The sequence below is a fragment of the Sus scrofa genome, chromosome X, assembly GCF_000003025.6.
Source record: "Sus scrofa isolate TJ Tabasco breed Duroc chromosome X, Sscrofa11.1, whole genome shotgun sequence".
NCBI classification, from domain to species: domain Eukaryota; kingdom Metazoa; phylum Chordata; class Mammalia; order Artiodactyla; family Suidae; genus Sus; species Sus scrofa.
In genome coordinates this window covers 91,865,145-91,880,006 of record NC_010461.5, presented here as the reverse complement: position 1 = coordinate 91,880,006, position 14,862 = coordinate 91,865,145, and the positions used below count along the sequence as shown (strand labels likewise).

The 14,862-nt window shown below is 39.6% G+C and overlaps 1 protein-coding gene across 1 annotated transcript in view; it reads left to right on the top strand.

Annotated features, from left to right (window-relative positions):
* Positions 1 to 14,862, top strand: part of TRPC5 (transient receptor potential cation channel subfamily C member 5) — a 272,031-nt gene that overhangs the window by 108,358 nt on the left and 148,811 nt on the right. Inside the window, exon 3 of the mRNA XM_005673829.3 lies at positions 395 to 538. The gene's annotated coding sequence lies outside the window, so the exon portion shown is untranslated. The remainder of the gene's footprint in view (positions 1 to 394; positions 539 to 14,862) is intronic.

The following is a 14,862-nucleotide window of genomic DNA, read 5'->3' as shown; positions in this document are numbered from 1 at the left end:
AAAGAAAATAAGAGTAACCTCATCTTTGTGTCCTACTCTATTCTACCTTAGGCATTCTGACATATAATGTTGGACTGACCCCAGTGTCAAAGGGAGAGGTGATTCAATTGGGATTATCTAGTTTATTGAATCTATAAAAATAGCCCAAGCCAGTAACTTTCTCAGACTCCATTTCTTTGAGCCTGAGTCATCCTCCCGTCCTAACTTTATGGGGTAAAAGCATGGCTAACTGATAAATATGTCCCTGATTTGATGCTATATCTACCCCAGTGGTACCTAAGTATCATAAATGTTGCTAATACTATGTAATCATTTATTGTTTTAATACATAGTTGATTTTAGGGCTGGCATTGATTTTAGCAGTCATCTTTATTTTGTCATCCTCATTTCACAGAACGGGAAACAGACACAAAGAAGAAGTAATGTGACTTGTTCAAGTTCATACTTCACATTAGTGGAAGAGCTGAGATTAGACTCCGTCCAGGTCTCCTAATTCCCAGAACACTATTCTTTAAACTGCACCATTGTACACATAGAGGTATGTACATTATTTCCAGGTAAGTCCCCTGACAGATTTTATCTTTTATTTTAAATTGTACTGCAGTAGCATTTGAAGTCCTAGTCTTATATGTTGGGACAGGCAGGGAAGTAGAGAATTAGCCAATTTTGCAGGAAGCAGATCCTGTACAAAAGTAAAATCATCTCAGTAACAAGGGTGACCTGGTTTTAGCCATCCCAATATGCAGAAGGAGAAAGTTACAAAACAGTCACACTACAGGAGATTGCATTATAAGGGAATACTCAGCAGAATGTCTTGAGTGCATTTAAGCATTTAAGATCATTACTTGGTAGAACCTCTGGGACAGAGAAACAAAGTTAAAATGTTAACAGTCAGGAGTTCCTGTCGTGGCTCAGTGGTTAACAAACCTGACTAGTATCCATGAGGATGCAGGTTAGATCCCTGGCCTTGCCCAGTGGGATAAGGATCCACCATTGCTGTGAGCTGTGGCAGAGGTTGCAGACTCAGCCTGGATCCCAAGTTTCTGTGGTTGTGGTGTAGGCCAGCAGCCACAGCTCCAATTCAACCCCTAGCCTAGGAAACTCCATATGCCATGGGTGCAGCCCTAAAAAGACAAAAAGACAAAAAAAGAAAAAGCTAAGAGCCAGTGCCAGATGAAGACCAAGAATGCAAAATAAGTATCTTTGAGATAAAATGGAAATCATGAAGAAATAGAATCTGATAGGACCTCAGTTCACCGTGAAAATACCATGCCCCTAGTAACCAGCCTAGTGAAGAGCATTCCTCAATCACATGGATAACATCTCTACCATTTTTCTAGTAAATTGGGCTTAAATTTAGATATTATCTCAAGGTTCTTCCTATACCTTATCTCCTATCGTTTACCCATTACTGAGTCTTGTTTTTCTTCCTTTAAAATAACTCTAAAATTCTTCTCTTCTCCATTTGACTGCCAGCACTCTACATGGGACACCATTATTTTAAGGGAAATAGTCCTATTCTCTTCTACTCTAGTTTATCATTTGTATAGCCATAGGTGTCATCTTATAATATACATCTATGCATTCTTGATCACATCCTGTTTAAGAATCTAGAGTGGCTCTCCAATGCCTATAAGATCAAGTTCTAGCCTCTCAACCATATGTTCAATAGCCTCCAACAAATAGGTCCAGTTTACCTACTCCTGCATACTTCCTTTTTTTCCCAAACACTGCGATACCCAAGATAGTGCCAATGCCCACCCTTGGCTTCTAACGTCACCCCATGTATAGGAGAGATACTCTTCCAACTCCCACATCTGCCTACCTAAGCCCCACCTAGCCTTTAAGATCCAGCTCAGGTTCTACCTCTTCTATATACCTTTCTTAATCATCTCACAATAATTCCAGCTAATCTTGATCTTTGCAATTTTAATTAGTGCCAGCGATACTCAAAGCACTGATCTCCTCACTTCCTTAGAAATGGAAAAAATGAACAAGTAAAATTTGAACCCATTTAATAATGTCCTGCTCTGAAACAGAGAGATGGACAAATGTGCATATAGCCTTTGATGTCTGTTACTATGAAGAATGCCAAACCATCACTTGAAGGACTCCTCAAACTTTCCTCCTCCCAAGATGAAAGTAACATCTGTTGGAACATACACAGTATACTTCATTCATGACACATTTCCCATTTGTTACAATATGTATAAATTTTAGAATATGTAAGAGGTAAAGGACTTTGGATCATCAATTATACATTATACATGAGAAAATCCAGGTCCTTTTCTGTTTCCTGAGCTTTCTAGTATTTTCTTACCCTTTAGAAAGCCACTGCTGATAAATTAATAAAACAATTGTAGAAAGAAGTTCAACAATATGTATCTTTAAAAATGCTCCTAAAAGGGGGCGGGGGGGGAGTTCCCATTGTGGTGCAGCAGAAACAGATCTGACTAGGAACCATGAGGTTGCGGGTTTGATCCCTGTACTCACTCAGTGGGTTAAGGATCCAGCGTTGCCATGAGCTGTGGTGTAGGTCACACACATGGCTTGGATCTGGCATTGCTGTGGCTTTGGCATAGGCCAGCAGCTATAGCTCCATTTAGACCCCTACCCTGAGAACTTCCATATGCCGCAGGTGTGGCCCTAAAAAGACCCAAAAAAATGCTCCTGTTTTTTGTCCCAATAATTTGACTTCTGAGAAGCTGAGCAAGTAACCCTTGAATATATACAAAACTACTTATGTACAAAAATATCTATCACGGCTTTATTTATAACAGTGGAGATAAACTGAAGAAAGCCTAAATATCCCCAAACTTGGAGACTAGTTAAGCACATTATGGTATACCTGATCTGACCCAGTGAAATATTATGTAGCCATTGAACATGATATTTTAGCATATGATTGCATGAAATATACTTTCTCAGTTTCACCTAGCAGAGCCATTTCCCTACAAGGTAAATTGGTGCTGGAAAGAACAAGAGATTTAAAAAGTGTTATTACAGATAATGATATATGGGAAATTCTTACAAAATATTAACTGAAGAAAACTAGATAGAACATGTAGTATAAAAGATGAACTCATTTAAAATGCATAAGGGGGGAGTTCCCGTCGTGGCGCAGTGGTTAACGAATCCGACTAGGAACCATGAGGTTGCGGGTTCGGTCCCTGCCCTTGCTCAGTGGGTTAACGATCCGGCGTTGCCGTGAGCTGTGGTGTAGGTTGCAGACGCGGCTCGGATCCCGCGTTGCTGTGGCTCTGATGTAGACCGGTGGCTACAGCTCCGATTCAACCCCTAGCCTGGGAACCTCCATATGCCGCGGGAGCGGCCCAAGAAATAGCAACAACAACAATAACAAAAAAAAAAAAAAAAAAAAAAAAAAAAAGACAAAAAAAATGCATAAGGGGGAAAACTGGATTTTTTTTTCTTTTTTTAAGCCACATCGTTTGATTTTTTTTGTGAGAATTCATGACTTGCTAGTTTAAGGAAACTTTTTGCAATTTTTGTTTTAAAATAGGAGTTCCCATCATGGCTCAGCGGAAACGAATCCAACAAGGAACCATGAGGTCGCAGGTTCGATCCCTGGCCTCACTCAGTGGGTTAAGGATCTGGTGTTGCCATGAGCTGTGGTGTAGGTCACAGACATGGCTCAGATGTGGTGTTGCTGTGGCTGTGGTGTAGGCTGGCAGCTGTAGCTCTGATTCAACCCCTAGCCTGGGAACCTCCCTGTGCCGTGGATGTGGCCCTAAAAAAAGACAATAAAATAAAATAAAATAAAATAAAATAAAATAAAATAAAATAAAATAAAATAAAATAAAATAAAATAATTGCAGACACATATAAAAGTTGAAAGAATAGTACAAAGAACTCCTGTGTACTATTCACCCAGATTCCCTAATTGTCAGCATAAAAAAAACTTAAAGTCCCTCTGCCTCATTTAAGGAGGGTTTGGTCAATAAGCTCCTATATGAACCTTGTCACTTTAAATGCCAAAGTGAAGGGGTAACAGAGAGGGGAAAGACATTCATCTTGCATAGCCTGTGGGATCTGGGATGAAAGCCAAACCCAAGACTAATAATCAGATGCAAGACTTAACCAATTACACTGCGTATTCTTTGCTGTAACCAGTGTCATCCTATTCTGCCTTTCCCTTGACTACTTCAAGGAACATCATGCAGACAATGTGATAATGAGTGTCGAGCAACAGATTTAAACTCCCCCATGCAGCTGAGTGACTTGAGGGAGACAAATATATATTTTTTCACTCATGTCTTCACTCTCGAGAAAATGAAAAGCATTGATTTAATCCAGCTGCCAGCGGTTCCACATAACTTGCCTGGACTTCAAAGAGAAATGAAGAAGAGTTGAAGACCTTACAAAAATAAAAACACCATGTTTCCATAGCTATGAAAATGCATTATGCAAATGAAAATACCCATATTTTAACATAGATACTGTATATTTCTATCCTGAATTTGAAAGAATTCTCCATATTACAAACATTTTGGAGGTGGTAGAGACATTTGGGTCATCCAGCACTGTCCAATAGAACTTTCTGTAATGATGAAAATGTTCTATCATCTGTGCTGTCCAATACGGTAGCCCTGAGTCACCTGTGGTAATTAAGTGCTTGACATGTGCTTGATGCAACTGCAGAACTGAACTTTTATTTTATTCCATTTGAATTCATTTAAATTTAAAGAGCCAAATGTGGCTAGCATCTACTGTACTGGACAGTGAAGATCTAGACACTTTATCACTCCATGTAGTTCCCTTCATCTCTCTGCACTCTTCCTGATAATCACATCCACTCCTAACCGCTCCAGTTACCACTTAAAATGATGATACTCAATTTTGGTTGCATGTTATATTCACCTGAGGAGATATTTTTAAATGTCAGTGTGTGCATGTGGGGATGGGGAGTTACTGTGACCCAAGGATGAGTGGTTTTTAAAAGCTCCTCAAGTGATTCTAATGTACAGCCGGGACTGAGAACCTTCGGTCAATATGCTGAAAACTCCCAATTCTGTATCACTGGGTTTCAATGCTGTGCTCCACCTGCTGACTGGAACTCTCCTTCCTAATGTCTGGAAAAAAATTAAAACCTCAAACACCAACATATCAAAATGAGATATCATTATCTCCATGGCCCTTACCCAAATCCTTCAATCTATAATAATAATTTGACTTACTTCTGCCACTTTGCTATTTGTTTTCTATATGTCATATTATTTTGTTCCTCAATTCCTTCATTATGGCCCTCTTTTGTGTTTTTTTCTCTTGGTGGTGTATTTTTTGATTAACTTCTCATTTCTTATTGTATATATGTTTTTAGTTATTTTCTTAGTGCTTACCCTGGGGATTACAATTAACATCCACTGTTCTAGCAAGCTAACTCAAATTAATAATAACTTACTTTAATAGTATAAAAAATCATTTTCCTATGCAACTCCATCCCTCTCCCTCTATGTTGTCATAGATTATAACCCTATATATTGTGTGTCCATTAGCAAAGAATTATAATTTTTGTTCTATGCATTCGTATTCAAAATCATATAGAAAAAAAACTTGCAAACCAAAATACAATAACAGTGGCTTTTATTATTAACTCTGTAGTTATCTTTACCTGTGTTCTTTATTTCTTCATATGACTCTGAATTACTATCTAGCCTGAAGGACTCCCTTTAGGATTTCTTGTAGGGCAGGTTTACTGCCAATGAACTCCCTCAGCTTTTGTTTGTCTGGGAATGTCTTGAGTTCGCCTTAATTTTTAAAGGGTAGTTCGCAGGATATCAAACTTGGATTGAGAGTTTTTTTTTTTTTTTTCTTTCAGCACTTTAAATATATCACCCCATTGCCTTCTAGCCTCTCTGGTTTCTGAAGAGAAATTGGCTGTTAATTTTTATTGAGGATTCCTTGTCTCTGACAAGTTACTTCTCTCTCTGCTTTTCAGATTCCCTCTTTCTCTGTCTTTTGATAGTTTCATTATAAAGTGTCTCAGTGTGGAATATCTTTGAGTCTAGCTTTCTTAGAGTTTGTTGACTTTCTTGGATATGTAGATTCATGTATCTCCTCAAATTTTGGAAGTATTTGGCCATTAATTCCGCAAATACACTTTCTGCCGCTTTTTCTTTCTTCTTTCCTTCTGGGATCCCCATTATGCATCTGTTGGTACACTTGATAGTGTCTCACGTACCTCTGATGTACTCTTCATATCATGTCATTCTTTTTTATTTTCTCTCCCTCAGTCTAGATAATTTCAATTAATACATCTTCAGTTTCACTAATACTTTCTTCTACCTTCTCAAATCTGCTTTTTAGCATTTGGCAAACACTGTTGGGAAGGCTGATCCAACTCGGAGAATATTCTTCTTTTTCATGCAGCAATTCAATGCCTATGTATTGACCGGGTAAAACATGCAATCACAATTCTTTGAGCACAAAATCCATATATCCCCCTCTCCCAGCACCAGCAAGCCACACTAAGAATATGAGCCACTGTCCCCATGGCTATCAACAAGCTAAGGAGTGGGACATGGTAAGGAGTTCAGTAAAAATGCTACAAAACCCTCGTACCAAAATTTAGTAGCTTCTTTCTTTGTTAAGCACTACTGTGATTATTGTAAGAGTTTATTAGATTCCAGAGTTCAGAAAAGGTTGATTTGAACTGATGGGTTTGCTAGGTTAATTGTTACATTAGTGAAGAAATGGGTTTTTGAAGTTCCCTACTCTGCCAATTTTTGCAGTGTCCTTTATTACTTAATCAAAGTTCTTGTGGAATTTTTTTACACATTTATCCTTTCATTTAACTTTTTTTCCTGGGCTCATATAAAATCCAAATTGGATACTTTTTGTAATTTATGTCATAATATGGGAAGAAATTATATTTTTATTAGGTTGACTCTATTCAGCAACAGAGTATTTCTCTGTTCTCTTTGGTCTTATTTTTATCCCCTTCAATAACTTCTTTTACATGGATCTTGTTCCTTTCTAAGTAAATTCATTTCTGGATATTTTAAGATGTTATCACTATTGCACATTGAATGTTTCCTTTTAAATTTTGGACCGATGATTATTATTACTGACATACACTTTTAAAACTATTGGTATTTATATATTTTTCTTGCATTCTATCACCTTATTGAAGTCTCTTGTTAACTCTAACAGATTTTTGTGAAGTTTCTTGGGTGTTCTATTATACAATTATATTATCTGCATATAAAGGTAATTTTGTCTCCCCTGTTAAATACTTATAATATTTTCACATTCTCTCTTATTACATTAGTTGGAACCTTAAAATTGAACAATAGTGCTGATAATGGCATTCCTGTCTTATTCTTGATTTTAATGGCAATGGGTCCACTTTTTCACAATTTATTATGATATTTACTATTGATTTGAGTAAACAGTATTTTATGTAGAGATAGTTTACTTCTGTTCCAGTTTTCTTGGTTTTTTTTTTTAATAAATAGCTGCTGAGTTATACCTGTTTTTTCATCTATTGATACAATCATGTTTTCTATTCTTTAAGTGGTTGACTTATTTACTAATTGTATTGAAAATTTTCCTCATGTTGAACCCCGCTTGCACTTTTTGGATAAGTTTCACTTGGTCATAATTTATTATTCTTCAAATTCACTTCTGGTTTTTATTTGATAATATTTTATTTAGAATTTTTAGAATTATTTTCATGGTCAAAATTTGTCTGTGGTTTTCATTTTGGAGTATCATTATCCAGCATTGGAATCAAGATTATGCTAGCTAGCTCTGTAGAATTATTTGAAACATGTTCTTCTTTTTTTCTATATTCTGAAAATAGTTTAGCATCAAGATAATGACCTGCATTTTTAAAGTTCTCTATATGTGAAACTACTTGAACTGAACGATTTTTAATGGGTAGGTTTTTCTAACTTTTTTAATTTCCTCTATGATTGTTAATCTCTTCAGGTTTTCTATTTGTTTGTGGTTTAATTTTTGTAATTTTCCAGAAAATGCTATCACTTAGGATGTCTTCAGCTTCTTGTAACTGAAAAGCAAGCCTTAAAATAAGCTAACAAAAAGAGAGTTTTCATCTCACACAACTAGAAGTCTAGAAATTGATCGGTTCCAGATTGGTTCATTCAATTGGCCAAAGACATAAAGGTAGCAATGTATGCCCTCCTCAACTTGGAGGCTACATCTTTTAGGTTGGCTCTCTACATAGTCCCAAGATGGCTACCGAAGTCTTTTTGTTACATGCAAATGACAACATTCAAAGGCAAAAAGGAAAAATATTTCTTTTTTTACATCACTTTTTAAGAACAAAGAAACTTTTCCCAGAATCCATCTAGCACATCTCATTGGGAAGAAGTGAATCAAATCCCCAAGTCTAGGCCACTCACTGCCCAAAGAAATGGAATTGCCAATATTGACTTAGACTAATTTGGACTCTTTCTTTGAAGTGAAGGAGGGGCTTCCTGCCTAGGCACTTGGCTGCAAGGAGAGGAGGAGGTTAAACATACGAGAAAAGCAGAGCTCTACTGACAGCATTCCCCTAACTCTCTCCCTACCACTACTTCATGTAGTAATTTAATACATACCTATTGAGAGCCTACTATGTGCCAGGCTCTGAATATAGAGTAGTAAATATGATGGATAAGGTTCTTGCTATTACGGAGTTTACATTTTGTTTGAGAGAGCTAAATGTTAAAATAATAAATAAAAATATGAGCATTTCAAATAGAGATAAGTTCCTCAAGAAAATCAAGTATGGATAATGAGATAGAAGGTGACATGAAGGGGCTTGCTCCATCAGAAAATGTGTTCTTGGGAGGCTTTCTGAAGAGATGACATTTGATCTGAAATCTACATAGTAAGAAGGAAACTGAAGGTCTAGTAGAAGAGGACTGTAGGCAATGAACCACATATGCAAAGACCCCGAGATGGTCATGTGCTCGAGAGATTTGGAGAATAGAAAGAAAGCCAAAGTTCTCTTAAAATACTATTGTGTTTTATATACCCACACCTGAGCACACCTGCTGTGTCCCTCATCTAGAATGGCCATCCCTACATTGCTATCTAGCAAACTCTCACCAGCTCTCTAAGACATAGCTTAAATATTACTTTCTCTTCAAGTACCTCCCCAAGTAGGATTGAATACTTCCTCTTTTGTGTCCCTACTATATATTAGACGCTGTATCAAACTGTAGTACATTTAATCTACTTTCATTTTTCTCTCTCCCTTTGGACTTAGAAATATTTAAAGGCAAGGGCTATGTCATTTATATATGTATATTTGTATTCCCTACTGCCAAGTGTTCTGGGCATGACAAATACTAGGTGCATAACAAATACTGAATTGAAACACTGAGTTTTTGCTGTTGTTGTTGTTACTTTTTAGGGCTACACCCACAGCACATGGAGGTTCCCAGGGTAGGGGTTGAATCAGAACTACAACTGCCGGCCTATGCCACAGCCACAGCAACACCAGATCAGAGCTGCATCTGCAACCTACACCACAGCTCATGGCAACACTGGATCCTTAAACCACTGAGCGAGGTCAGGGATCGAACCCTCAACCTCATGGTTCCTCCTCGGATTCGTTTCTGCTGTGCCGTGATGGGAACTCCTGAAACAATGAATATCAACTATTCCTAGCCCTAGTAAAACATTGTGAAGCATACAAAAGAATCTACATTCATTGAAGTAGTTCAGAATGTAGTCTCTAGAGTCAGAAGCTTGGCTCTTATCCCACTCCCAGCACATACTAGCTGTGTGAACTTAAGCAAATTACTCAACTCTCTGTGCCTCAGGCTCCTTATTTCTGAGGTGGGAAATTATAATGATAACTACCTGAAAGTGAGGAATAATTTAAATAATATATGTGAAATGTTTAGCATGCATAGTATCTGGCATAAGTGCTTAATGTTAATTTATTATTGTTTATAAATTAATGAAATTATTGGACATGATTTACACTCATGAAAAGCATAGTACTACAAATACACTACTCACACAGGGTTCTCTAAAGTGTCACCTGAAACAAGATGTTATTGTGTCTTGACCTCAGCCAAGCATTGCTAAATGAGAAATGAAGAAAAAGGTAGCTGCAGTGTAATAGATGCTGGCCTGGCCATTCTAGAGAACTGTGTTCATTTCTGAGCAACATACCTTAAGAAAAACAAAGTATAGTATAACTAGAAGCAGACCACTAACATGCTCATAATTCTAGAGAAGGAGAGACTCCTTGGGGTAGAGACAGACATGAGTGCTGAAGTCAAACACGTGAAGGATTTCCATGCAAGGAAAGAAGAGCTTTGCTCGATACTGCTCTAGAGAGCAAAGCTAGTGCCATGGAAGAGAAGTTGTAGGCAGGTGATTCCAGATGAATGTAGAGAAGCATTTGTCGCCTGTCAGCCATCACCATGAAGGTGAGAAGATGGTGAGCATCTCATCAGTGAAGGTGCTCATTAACTGAACAGTCACTTAACAAGGATATTGTCGAGGGGGCTTTTGCGCTAGGCAAGGAAGGGATTGTTCTAGATGACCCTTGAGGTCACTTGTGGGAGGTTCAAGATCTGGATTTTTTTCTGGGAAAGATTAGCATTTCTGCATTAAAATTAGGAAGTTCACACATGCACACACACAGGCTTTCCCTGACCAGCCCACTCCTGTGCCTACATACATGAAATTTCCGCTGTAGTCACTCATCAGATTTGGCATTTAAGGTCCCCGTTCAAATGTAATTTCTTCCTAGATGAGGTCTGGCTTTAACACTCAGGTGTTATCATCAGCTTCTATCCCAGTGTCTGGTACATATTCATTGAATATATTTATTTTCCACCATTCATACTCAAGTTCATCAAATTAAACCTACTTTCCTTAAAGGCTCTGAAGAGACGGACAAGTAGATAAGTTTGGATAAGAGGAAGCGGTCACAAGGGTTTCACCATTCAAGCTCAATCTTCATGGCACAGAAAGAAAGCCACGCATAGATACCATGTCCTTCCAAAGGCAGTATTCTTTTTTTTTTTTTTTTTTTTTTTTGAGTTAGGTGGAAAGCCAGGCTTTCTTCCTCACAGACAAAGTCCTGAGCTGGGCAATGATCTGGGCTGGGATTTGGCGAGACCATTTTGCATCCTGGCCTTCTGCCCAGCCCATTGATTTAGCTCTTTAAATCACATCATTTAAACCCACAAATGTCATAGATCCCATTAGACAAACTCCTCTGGCTAGTAGCACAGATAAAAAAAGGGGGGAACATGATAAACCCCCTGAGGCAGCCTGATAGACCATTCCTAATCTTTCATGCTTGGGGAACTACACTGGGAGTGGGGTTTACTCGTAAAATGGCATGAAGTGCTGGTTGGTTTCATTTCATACAGTTAAGAATACACCTCAAGGCAAGTGCACCATGATGAGAAAGCCAACCTCATCTCCTGGCTTAGGTTAATGGCAGATGAGTGCAATCTGCCAAGTATAATGAGTGCCAAGTATAACGGTAAAGGGTGATGAAAAGGAAACTTCCCAATAATCCATCCTCAGAGATGCCAGAAATTCCATCGTTAGTTACTAATTCCCCAAATAATGGCAGACTAGGACTAAGAGTAAGCATATGGAGAAAGGTTTGGGTCTCAGCACTTGGAGTGAGACTGAGGCTAAAACCGTGAAGGTCAGATGGTGCCAGCTGTGGGGACTGGCTGAGAGCAGGGCACTAGGCAAGTCAGTAGGCATCTAAATAAGCCTACACACAAGCAAACAATATAGGGAACCCATTTTTTTTTTTTGTCTTTTGTCTTTTTCGTTGTTGTTGTTGTTGCTGCTATTTCTTGGGCCGCTCCCGCGGCATATGGAGATTCCCAGGCTAGGGGTTGAATCGGAGCTGTAGCCACCGGCCTACGCCAGAGCCACAGCAACGCGGGATCCGAGCCGCGTCTGCAACCTACACCACAGCTCACGGCAACGCCGGATCGTTAACCCACTGAGCAAGGGCAGGGACTGAACCCGCAACCTCATGGTTCCTAGTCGGATTCGTTAACCACTGCGCCACGACGGGAACTCCGGGAACCCATTTTACATCAGCCTCTGTGTGTAGTGTAGAGCCAGGCATGGATCCAGAAAAGAGATTTCCAAGGCTGACAGCAGGCCTCTCCTTTCCCCTCCATCATATCTTCCATGTCCTTCTAAACATACATCTCTTTACTCCCCAGGCCACAGCAACTTTCCTAAACAGGAAATTCACATTAAGGTGTTCCTGGCTGTTGGCCACATGATTTGTTATTCTTTCCAGGGGTAGTTTTAGAGATGTAGGGCCTTAAAGCAAAGGAGTGACTCTCTACGAGTACAATCTCAGGCAAACCTCTGGAGGAGATATTTTCTCCTTCACGGCAGAAAACCACGAGGCTTCTCATGACACAGCCCACTGGGAACACACTAGACCAGATTAATTTCAATGCAAGACAAGTAACGCTAGACTCTGAGTTGACGCCATCTATATCATTCAATTACACTTCTTTCAAGTCTCAAATTTACCGTGATTTTACTGTCCCCTCTCTTTGCTGCTATAACCCAGATATCTGGCCCATAGTGAGAATTCAATGAATGGTACTGCTTTTTGCTTTCATTATTATTACTCTTAGAAGCTGTAGTAGTATTAGGGCCACGCCAGTACCTGGCGGAGTGCCTGGGACATATTAATTATCCAAAACTATAATAATCATTTTATTGCACTGGCTCCTGGCATAATGCCTGGCACACAATAAGGCACTGATTGAGCTAGTTCCCTTTGTTCTCATCTTTCCCTGAGCTACATTTCTCATCTGTCTCTCCTTTCGCAGCTGCGCCTTGCTAAAGTGGGCACAAACCTCCTTGTAGCAATAATGCTTAACCCAGCACCATCAGTGACACCATCTGAAAAGACATCTAGCCTTTTCTTCCAGGGTAGCCCCTTAAATGGCACACGGAAAGCAAATATTTAAGATCACTTTTTTCAATGGGGAAACTGAGGTTTTGAGCTATTGCCTTGTAATTTTAGTTTGCCTCTAATTCCCATATCCTATTATAGTCTTAAAATATGTCTCCCACCATTGTCTCCCCACGAAGCCCTGACCAATCTCACCACCTTTGCTCTTGCACTGGGAGGGACCTGAACTACCCTCACGTTTTCACACTAAATTCATCCTCCAAGGACTGATGAAGAGCTACCTTCTCCATGAAACCTTCTTTGAGACTTTCAACCTCACAGAGCCCTTCCTGAAATCCCAAAGCATCAAATCAGTCTCACATAAATTAGCACTTCATTCTGTGACGGTGCCAACCTCCTCAGCTAGATCATATTGGCTCATTAAGCATCCATTTGTTGAGCACCCATCAGCTCCAGACCCTGTGTAAGTGCTGGGAAGGCAGGAATCAAGGTACTCCTGCCCCAACAGCAGGAAGGCAAACATGCAGTGGAGCAACATTGGAAAATGTGATCTAAATGCCAGTGGGGAAGTCAGAGGGAGATTGGCTAACTTGCTTAAGGTACTGGGGGGAAGGCTTCACAGCAAAGGGGACCTAGGAGCAAGAGGCTGAAGCAGAGAGAAGAGTTTGTTAAGTGGAGCAAGTGGGATGAAGCCATGTGCAAATGCATGGTTGTGAAAGGGCAATTCAGAGAATCTGGCCCAGTACGGCTAGAACTTGGGGGTGAGATGGAGAGAGATGAGAAAATATCATGGAAGCTTTACTCATTTCATTCATCAAATACATACCAAGCAGCCAGGGTGTGCCAGGAACTTGGCTGGGTTCAAGTGCTAGAAAAACAGGACAGATGCAATCCTTTGAGCTTCACGACAAATTAGACAGAACCGATGATCACCCAGGAAGACAAAGTGATATGTAACTAGATTTTTTTTTTCTTTTTCGGCCATACCCGAGGCATATGGAAGTTCCTGAGCCAGGGACCAAACCTGAGCCATATCTACAACCTACCCCACAGCTGTGGCAGTGCCAGATCCTTCTTAACCCACTGTTTTGGGCCAAGGATCAAACTGGTGCCTCCACACAGACTAGCCAGATCATTAACCCACTGCACCACAGCAGGAACTCCATAACTAGAAATTCTGATGAACATTAGAAAGGAAGAGAAAAGGATACAATGGAGAGATGAATATGAAGGAACTACTTTATAGAGGGTGGTTAGTGAGGGCTTCTCTGTAGAGGTGACATTTTGTTGAGGCTTGAAAGATGAAAAGAGCTGGAGAAGAATGTTCCAGGTGATCAAACGTCTTAAGATGGGTGAAAGCTTGGCACATTGGAAGAAATCAAAAGAAGCTCCACATGGCTAAAGAATACTGGATGAGGGTGAGAGAGGCTTAAGATGACATAAGTCAAGTAGACACAGGCCCAAATCTAGTAGCTCTCAGAAAGGAGGGTTGATTTTTATCAGAAGAGCAGCAGGAAAGTAACCAAAGAGAGAGAGAGATAAGATCAGATTTGTGTGGCACCGGCTAACTTGGGGGTGGCGTGGAAGACAATCTGGAAGGGGACAGGATGGAGTCAAGATGAGTCGTTATAAGGGTGTGGAATAGTGCAGGTGAAAGGTAATGAAGGCAGGGACCTTTCCTTCTGTTCCAGATGTGACAAGCATAGGGCTAGGCACACGGAAGGCTTCCATTGCATTTGTATTGATTAATTAAATAAATGTAAACTGAATTGGGCCGTTGAGTCTCTTTGCAGGAAATCACACTGTCTCTTCTTCTCTCCCCCCTTTTTTTCTTTATAATGGAGACAGGGAGGCAGGGAGGGCTGCTACAATTAGTATTATTAAAGTCGTTTGCTGTTTAGTAACAAATACTTCCTCTAAATGCCGCTTTGCTTTAGTCACCGCTGAGTTACTTGAAA